The sequence below is a fragment of the Trichogramma pretiosum genome, unplaced genomic scaffold (genome assembly GCF_000599845.2).
Source record: "Trichogramma pretiosum strain Unisexual culture from Peru unplaced genomic scaffold, Tpre_2.0 scaffold11, whole genome shotgun sequence".
In the NCBI taxonomy this organism is placed as follows: domain Eukaryota; kingdom Metazoa; phylum Arthropoda; class Insecta; order Hymenoptera; family Trichogrammatidae; genus Trichogramma; species Trichogramma pretiosum.
The window spans coordinates 1,142,000-1,151,232 of record NW_019641702.1 but is presented as its reverse complement, the minus strand read 5'-3'; the positions used below and the strand labels follow the sequence as shown (position 1 = coordinate 1,151,232).

The 9,233-nt window shown below is 42.0% G+C and overlaps 1 protein-coding gene across 6 annotated transcripts in view; it reads right to left on the bottom strand.

Moving 5' to 3' along the window:
• The window catches only part of LOC106653879 (solute carrier family 12 member 4), a 106,120-nt gene that overhangs the window by 78,396 nt on the left and 18,491 nt on the right, over positions 1 to 9,233 (bottom strand). The window contains exon 1 of one of the 6 annotated variants that reach the window (XM_023462673.1): positions 1,153 to 1,230. The exons of 4 other annotated variants lie outside the window; for them this stretch is intronic. The gene's annotated coding sequence lies outside the window, so the exon portion shown is untranslated. Of the gene's footprint in view, positions 1 to 186; positions 583 to 1,152; positions 1,231 to 9,233 lie in introns of those variants that run through there. One more of the 6 variants, XM_014373491.2, reaches the window with a different exon arrangement.

Here is a 9,233-nt window from a genome sequence, read left to right as displayed (position 1 = left end):
AACTTATCGTTAAGTATAACGACATAGTTTCGGTACACGCGGCGCATGTATTTACGTAAAGGCTTTGCTGTTGTCTAGTGTTTGTTCTTGGGCATTAAAAATTAAAATCAAGAAAAAAGATTGCATTCTCGAGAGAATAGGGGTCAACAAAGGTGACGACGGCCAATTTTTGAGTACAATACGCACGAGCTCGTGGTCGGTCGAACGCGAGCACACTACATCTTAATCTTGTCGATTTTTTCGCTTCCTCCGTGCCGATGCCGCGCACTCAACGACTCGATTCACACTTCACTTTTTCACTCTTATAAATTCTCGCAGCACCAACAACAAGTGTCTCTTTTCTCTTGTAATATATAAGTGCTATAGCAAGTATATAAACAGCGTCTGAGAGGGTAAACGCCGTGTGTGCAAGCTCAGCTCGCAAGCTTCATCCAGTCGCAGTCGGTGTCCCCGCAATCGGCGACCCGTCGTTCGAAATTCAGCGTATATTCGCGACGCGCTGCTGTATCGGTCTCCTCACTCCCAAGACCGGCTGGTCGGAGGCAAGGCAGACAAGTGGTTGCAGGCAAAGCGCAGGCCAGGCAGCGAGTCACCGCGTAGCGCGGCGCACTCACAAACACACACACACCGACGCAGCTCGCGTACACACAGTCTTGCACGAGCACACAGAGGCAGCAGCACAACGGCGGCAGTTGATATCGCTCGCGCCTGTGCCTGCTGCTGCTGCCTACCTATATATATATATTACTATATCTATGTATAAAACACATCTATATATGTAGTATACGTGCACACGCGCGCAGCCAGTCGACGCGCACGCTCTAACTCCCTCTGCTGCTTTATATAAAGCTTCGTTCGTTCGTTCGCTCGCTCGTCGCGTCTCGCTTTCTCTCACCTGCATGCAGCGCGCGATATATAACTAACTGCACAGCAGCAGCAGCAGCAGCAGCAGCAGTAGCGCGCGCGGAGAGTGCCAAAAGACCGCTACTGCTGTACGTTCGCGATAATAGCAGCTCAGCGGCAACGGCTCTCTCCTACTACCTAATGACGATCATCACGATGCTGCTCAGCTGTGAGAAGAAGAGCCGTCGTCGTTGTTGTCGTCGTCGAGTTGCACTCACACACACACACACGCGCGTAGTTAGAAATTACCTTTTTCAATGTCCAAACGGAGCAGCCGCTAGTTTTCGCGTTCGATGCGCCTACCGCACTACGTACTATAAGCGAGCTTTTCTGTTTCTGTTTTTATGTATCTATCTCGTCGGCCGCGAGCTTGCGTCCGCACGCCACTGTAAAAGACAAGGGAATGAGCTCGCGCGTCACTCGGCATCTTTGTGTGGGTCTCTCTCTCTCTCTCTCTTTCTCTTCTATTTTTCTGCGATGTATAGCTGGTGCGAGGATATATATAGATACGGACTCTTCTTCTTTTTTTTTTGTACCTTTTTGCATTGTCTCGAAAGCTATCCCCACCCGCGCGCGCGCCTCCTCTTACTCCCGCGTTTCCTTACAAAAGTCTATTATATATCGTATATATATACGACGTTGTATATACTGCATCCAGAGGCGGTATTGTTTTCGCTCGATGAATCTTGCCTTCGAGCCTCGCGCTACTATGCGCGAACAATTAAGTATGTAGTGCACGCGGCGGCTACCTATATAGATGCCTGCCTGGCTACAACCATCGCCACTGCTGTACATACTGGCGCAGTTAAATTTTACGGGAATAATAGCAACAAGTTTGCGCGCACATGCCTGTACACACACACACACACACACACTTCTGCTCTAAATTACAGACAGGGTCGAAGTTGTAAAATTACGATGTCATTATTGTGTAAGGCACGAGGAACGAGGCAAAAATAAACACACGAGAAACAATTATAAGTATATGCAGTTTGAAAATCCTATATACGGTTATTGCATATATTATTAAGTAAGTGGATGAAATAGTGTGTAAGCGTTACATCGACGTTTAGAGCACGTGCGAACTTTACGAACTTATTCGTGTATATATAAATATATGCAAAGAAAATAAGAGTGTAACATGTAGTCGTCGGGTAGGCTTCTCTCTCCCCCTACTCTCTCGCTCTATGCAAAAAGCCCCTGTATTTTCACAAACATAGAGAGAGAGAGAAAGAGTGAGATAGAGAGCTAAGCTCAAATTCGATATACGACGAGGGGAGCGTATATCGTGCGAGTGTGTATACGTGCGCATCGTGTGTGGGTGAGCATTGATCAGCAGCGCACGGTACAAGGCAGGTGACTTGACGGCTTCGACGTCTATAAATACGTGTGTGTGTGCGCGCAATATGCACATACTCGCACACGCAAATGAGCAAACCTACATATGGCCACAAAGTTTGCGTGGACGACCAGAAGCGCCTTGGATACGTGGAAAACTGGGTGACGAGAGGCAGCGCGCGACTAGCGACGTATAGGCACACGTATACGTATACGTACATATATACGCCGATGCGATGACGAGCTTTCAAGGGTTTACGAGCGTACGTCACTGCCTCTTCATCGTCGTGCGAGTGTGTGTGTGCGAGAGCGAGCGTGATAAATTTAAAAACGTATATTATTTTTGGGCGCGCCGTCATTTAAATGCAGCACGATGTCAGGGCTGTACCGCTTATATTATTCTCCGGTAGCTCTCGGCTCGCAGCGACGCCGACGATGCACATCGACAGCCACGACGTCGTCGACGACGAGCGGCATTACGCGATTACCGAGAAAATAATATTAAAAAGCATCACTCCGACTTATCGAGTCGTGAATTTATTATAAATATAATGTATCGATTGCCCGCGACGCCACTGCATCCTTGGCACTTTCTGATGATTTCTCGCGAGCTCCCGGGGCTCTTACGCTAATGAAATGTTTAATAACCGACCCACACAGCACCACCCGCTTGCACAAAAGTACACGAGCTGCACAAGTACGTGTGTAGCGCACGATTGAAGCAAAAAATATTCATGTACAAGTGCAATTCACGCGGCTCGAAACTCGGAGCTTACAGTCGTCGCGCAAGCTGCGGTTCGCAGAAAAAAAATCATAAGTAGAGATTAGTACGTAGACTATTATTACAAGTGGAATAAATGTTACTGTGGCACACGACTGGCTTCAGTACGTTTGTATGTTTGCGGTTTTCGTTAGCGTATGTTGTTGTTGCCGTTTCTTTTCGTCTAAGACCGTCGTCAAGCGTATACTTTTGAATCCAGAGCACGCGTTATAAAATTTCTCTCGGGTAGAAAACTTAATGAGCTTAGCTGTAATTCGTTCCATAAAACGTTGGCTTTGAAATGTCGAAAAGTCGAATCTTGAAAATGAATACGAACTCGCACACACACACCTTTGAGACCGTTTTTACTTTCAATATATTCATTCGAGCATATTTTATCCAACGAGGGGGAAAAAATATGAAAACGTTTCGAGCGCCCACAGCCCCAAAAAGCTGTTATCTTGTCTGCAGTTTAGCCCGGTTTAAATCGTTAGCTGTGGCCACGCCGAGTGAGTAAACATTTTTTCCGTCGAATACTGTTGAATTTCATCTTTTTTAATTTTTTTTTTTTACAAATACAACTCAATCAGTGCACGATTGAAGCAATATTTTCTTAACTTCAACGTAATCAAAATAAGTTTCAAGTTGCACGCGGATGTTGCCTTTTGTTGTCTAAGAAAATGAAAATCATTTCTGTTCGTCATCATGGCAACGGAAGATATAATCTTACTTCAAATGTCTTCGACACGCAAACATTTGGTATAAGCAGAGTAATTTTATCTACTTTTATCCGGACTACACTGCAGATGAGATAAGGCTTTTGAGGGATTTTAATTTTTTTTCAACGCTGAGTGTATTTGACGCAAGTAAAATCGGTAATAAACGAATAGAACGGAGTAGGTGGCGAATCTGTACTCTTCACGACTTTTTAAGCCTTTTACAGGCATAAAAAAATGAGACCAGTCGGATTAAGCTCATCTACTTTTTCATAAAGAAAAATTTCATTCATTCCATGAATACATGTGTCAGTCTTAGATAAAAAAGTACGATAACATATATAAATGAAGAATAAAAGTTTCGCATATGTAAATATGCTTGAAAAAGTAAATACTTTTTGTAAATTGGTATACATCCATTAAAAACTAATAAGATGAAAATTTAAACGAAAAAAAAATAAAAACTCTTATATATGTAAAAGTTTTACATGACAATTCATATGTTTCATAATAACTTTGAAAGTGCGTGCAGAAAACAGAGTTACTCGTGTTTTATGAAACTTTCAATGGAAAGTCCTTCTTTCATACATTTCATATATCTGTATTCATAGTTGAAGACTAGGTATCCAAGCTTGTAGTTGACATATATGTGCGGCTTATCACGGAACAAAACATGCTAGCTGAATATATGAGATTTTTTCAATCTCGGATTTCTCATAACTGAAGTTATAAGATTTCATAAATGGTTTTTAATTGAGAAAAATGTTTGATCAAAATGCTACAAATTAGATATGAAAACTAATATTAGCTTAATAAAATAGAATGAATGGTAAAATATAAGATATAAAAGAAAAAAAATTGTAATTTTGCAAATTAACTTCGAGGATAAAGGATATTTTACTAATAAAGAAAAATCGTTCTTTTTTTTAAACTAAACCCCTTTTGTCCATAATAAAAATTGAAGTACTGTAAAATACGAAATGAAAAAGTATATTATTTTAGAAAAATGTTCATTCTGATGATTTAAATTCTCATGAATGAACTCATCATAATCCGGACAAATTCAAAAAGAGTAAAACAAAATTCGAATGGAATTATAATTTCTCTTTTAAATTTCTCGAATTGGGAAAAAATGTTCGTTTAAATTGGCGAATTTGATGCGTCGAGTTTTAAAAATTGAAATTCGAGTAAACAAGTTCCAATGAATAACGAAAAAAAATCTATAAAATCGTTTTTTACGTCTATCTACCCTCTATAAAAGTGGTGCTTTTTTAAAATAAATTTCAAATTGGCAGTAGCGTGAGCAAAAAAAATCAACGCATATACGAAGATCGTTAAAAAAAATAATAACAGCTGCTCGCGTTTCATCAGTCAGCCGATCACAATTACGTTTTATATACACGATTTTAGGATAATAACAAGTTTATGAGTTGTGTTATATCCCTGACATTGAGGACATAATGGTAAAAAAATGAATGTGCAGCTGCGAATACTGGGTCAAGTTTACATGATACGTTTTCGTGCGAGGATGCAAAAAAAGGCTGTAGTATCGCATGTATTTACAAGCGAGCGAGGGTGGATACCAACTAATCCAGGGGTAGCGAAGTTACACGAACAAATCGATCGATTGACATTGTCTGTAATAAGAACGACGAAGTTACGAGTATAAATAGATCAAAGGATGGTATGTGGATCAGATGAAAAATTTCAAGAACAAAACGAGCAACGAAGCTTTTACCCAACATCCACGTTGACTGAAGAAGCAAGAAAAAAAAATTACTAGATGAAATTTTAAGGATTTCGACATGCGAAAAACTCGAAGTAATTGAATATCTTTCATCAGACACGTCGTGGAAAAAGCGTGTTGTCCCACGCTAATCCGATTGATTTAATTACGAAATAGATTTAATAAGCGTTTCGTCGAATGCATACTAGTGGTGCTTGTGCGTCTGTCAGCTCGACGGAGAACGAGAGAAAAAAATCCAATAAACTAACACTTCTTGCGCGTTGTAATCAATTTTCGTACATCCGATTCCATTGCGATATTTTGTTTTGCTCTCTTTCTTTCTTTCTCGTATCTCTCTCTCTCTCTCTCTCTCTCTCTCTCTCTCTCTCTCTCTCTGTCTTTTTTCGATACAAATTCCATTCATCTACACATGCAATTTTCAGCGTATTTCTTTTATTCAATTTGTCGCGCATAGACAGAGAAAAAAGAGACGGGATTCGACCTTTGACTCAATCAAAGATAATAATAGTAATAACAATAATAATACGACGTATATAAGAAATGCAAATTGCAATCGCACTATATGCATGTTTATTTAGAAGTCACGAGAAACATCCAACGATAAAGGGAGGTTTTGAAAGTATACACTTTGATATTGAATTGAATTTCTAATGAAAGTCAGTGTCTGTCCGTGTGATTATTAGCTTCGACCAAAAATAGACGCAGATACATGGAATGGGAGGCGATAGCACGTTTGTTCCAGACTGGTAAGGATTGATTTTGATAAAGTACTTCAGTTGAAAATTGAAAGGTTATTTTCAATGGTCGAAATCAATTTTAGAATAGGAAAACGGTAAACGACGATAGATAATCATCATCACTGCTGGCGCGCCACGCGGCGCAAGTTTCAAGGCTCCCTCGCGAGCTCGTGCGATAAAGTGCCTTTTCTAGCATGGGCAAACTTTCCATTGTGCGAATAGTGCGGAGCAGGCCGATAGAGCAAGAGCGCGAGAGCGAGATAGGGCAAAAAGGAGGCAAATTTTAACGATGAATATTCAAAATGGAATCGCGCGGCGGAGAAAAACTTTTTCGACGCGTTGCGCAAGCCTCGCGTATACTCAATGGCAATTACATTTATATACATATCAAAGCTGGCGAATCGACCGCTCGGGCGAGTCGCGAAATAAGAATTCAGGAGCGAAGGTCGCTAATGGTCGCTTACAAGAGAATGACAGTGGAACTGCTCCGCGCGTAGTCAGACGCTTGCCTGCCTGCCTGCCTGCTCGCTTGCTGTGTGTGTGAAAGAGCGCGAAGGTTCTACACGCGCGCCACTGCCACCGCCGCCGCCACCCCGTGTGTTGCATGTTGCGAGCTAGTTAACCCTCGTGATGAATATGTGCTCCGTGCTGCGCGATGTGCATACATATACGTATATGCATGTATATACACAAGCTGAGACGTTGCATTTATGAATAAAGCCCGAGCCGCGTCGCGAGTCGAGAGAGTTAAGGTCGTACGACAATGAACCTAGACCCAGTTCAGGGCCTAGGCTAATGCATACCGCGCGCGCGGCGTTCGCTCGCCGCATTATCATTTTTTTTATCTTACTCCCTGTATGAGCGCTACGGCCGCAAACTCTGATAATCGAACGATTGATCGCGTTTCGTTTGTTTCGTTTTCTTTTTATTTTATTTTTATTTTTTGCTTCATTTCATTTCGGTTGTTTGATCTTGATGCGCTAACTCGCTTTATGATCGTTGCAGTTTTAAAATTAGCATGTACGATGTTATTTTCCTCTCTCTCTCTCTCTTTTATTTTTTTTTATCGAGCTAAAATTTATCGTCGGAAAAAGAGAATCGAGCAGTTTTGCGCGGGTGGAGGTAAAAATGCAGCAGCGATGCTTTCGCGAGGGACACGCTCGCCGAACACGAGGATGCTAATCTGACAAGTGATTTATTGCGCTGAACCAATTTCCTTACTTTTTCATATACTTAACTCTCTCTCTCTCTTTCTCTCTCTACTCGCGCGTGCATGTATTTGTGTATGTGTATATGTGTGTGCGCGTGAGTGTGAGTATGTAATGAAATCTAAAAGCCAAGCGTCATAAAACGAGAGTATTTAAAAACGTCTCCACCTCTCGCGAGGTGTCACCTTCAAAATCTCTGAGTTATTGTTTCAAGCTTATTAAAATAAATACCGTACAAGCTGTGCAACTCGTTTCAATTAATTCGGCTTTAAAATTGAAACTTAATTTCAATCATTAACGAGCATAAAAAAAAGAGCAATTTGGCAGGGCTACGTTACTACCAAGCCATAAAAAAGATAATAACAATAATAATAAGAAAAGTTATCCCGCTTGAAATTATTTCGTCTGGCGAAATATAAAGGTTAATTGAGGGCTGGAGTTCGTGGCCGCGCAGTAGTAGCGGCGGCATTTTTGGAGCTTCCATATAACATTATGTACGCCCCAGCCTTGATGTTTTCGCGTTTCCGCTTCCCTCTTTTGTGCACAACGCGTGTACGTACGTACATACATGTACATGGTTCTCCCTCGCTCTATATTATTATCATCGCGTAATAATCTCTTTCTCTTTCGCTGCTTGCGCAAAATTAATTCTCACAAACGATATAAGTGTGTGTTATACGTGTACGATTTCTGCTTGTTACAATCGAATAACCGATGTACACCTATGGAAATTATTAGGCGCATTTCAATTCCTCCTAATCATATTGAATAGTCCAATTAATCTTTGTGGTTCTTTGTGGGTGGTACGAGTACATGCCTCGACGGTTAAGAGAAATCAATTAATTTATTGGCTTTGCTCACGAGAGAGCATGTATTCGTGTGCCCGAAGCACTTTGACTATTATTTATCGGCGAGCGGCGGTGTGTGCCTCGCGTTCCCTCCTTTTCTCTCAGCACACAAGTAAATTACGAAGCAAGGGTGACAAAGAAAACGTGTGTACGTACACAGGCTGCCGAACTATTTTTATAAGCATCGATTTTTCGATGTACGCTCATCGATCGTCGCGCTCGATTTGAATAAGTATATGTAGGCGCGCACAGGGCCGACATAAATAATAAATACGCGTGTCCTTATCCCCCGCACGAGCGCCACCGCGAGACAGGCTAAAAATCGCGAATATAAATAAATACATCCGGACGGAATAACTCATCGCTTTACGCTTGTACGACCGTGTGACAAAAACACAATTAATAACGAATTAGACGATATAAATCAAAGGGGTGCGTGCGTGTGCGATAACTGATACGTGTATTTGTGTAGACGTTGTACGTCCCGTCGTGCTATTTTCCGATCTCGAACGATACAAGGGCAAACTTCTCGAAAGGCAAGGATCCTGAGAAATGGAGGAAAAAAGGTAGTGCGCACGGCTAAATTCTTTGGAGTACATAAATAACGTCGTCGAATCACTTTTCAGCGCGCGCGCGCGAGAGCAGCAGCTGACAAAGATGTATCGCGGGCCGCGCGCTCAACGAAGCTGTTTCGATACACACACGCTTACTTTTTTCTCGGAAGCAGCAGCTCCGGACTGCTCTACTCGGGCGCGCGCACGCGATCCGCTGCTGCATTATTATGAAAGCGGACGAAGAAGAAAAAAAAATTGTCCGGGCAAACACGGGGGAGAGTTATAAGCCAATAGCTTATATCGCTCGTGTACAAGCCAGCCGCGGCAGCCGAGCCTTGAGAGAGGTGAGGTAAATTAAAATCTAATAGGTGAATGATTATCGACGACAATGTGTCGCTGACCTTGACACTCCGCCGCCGCCG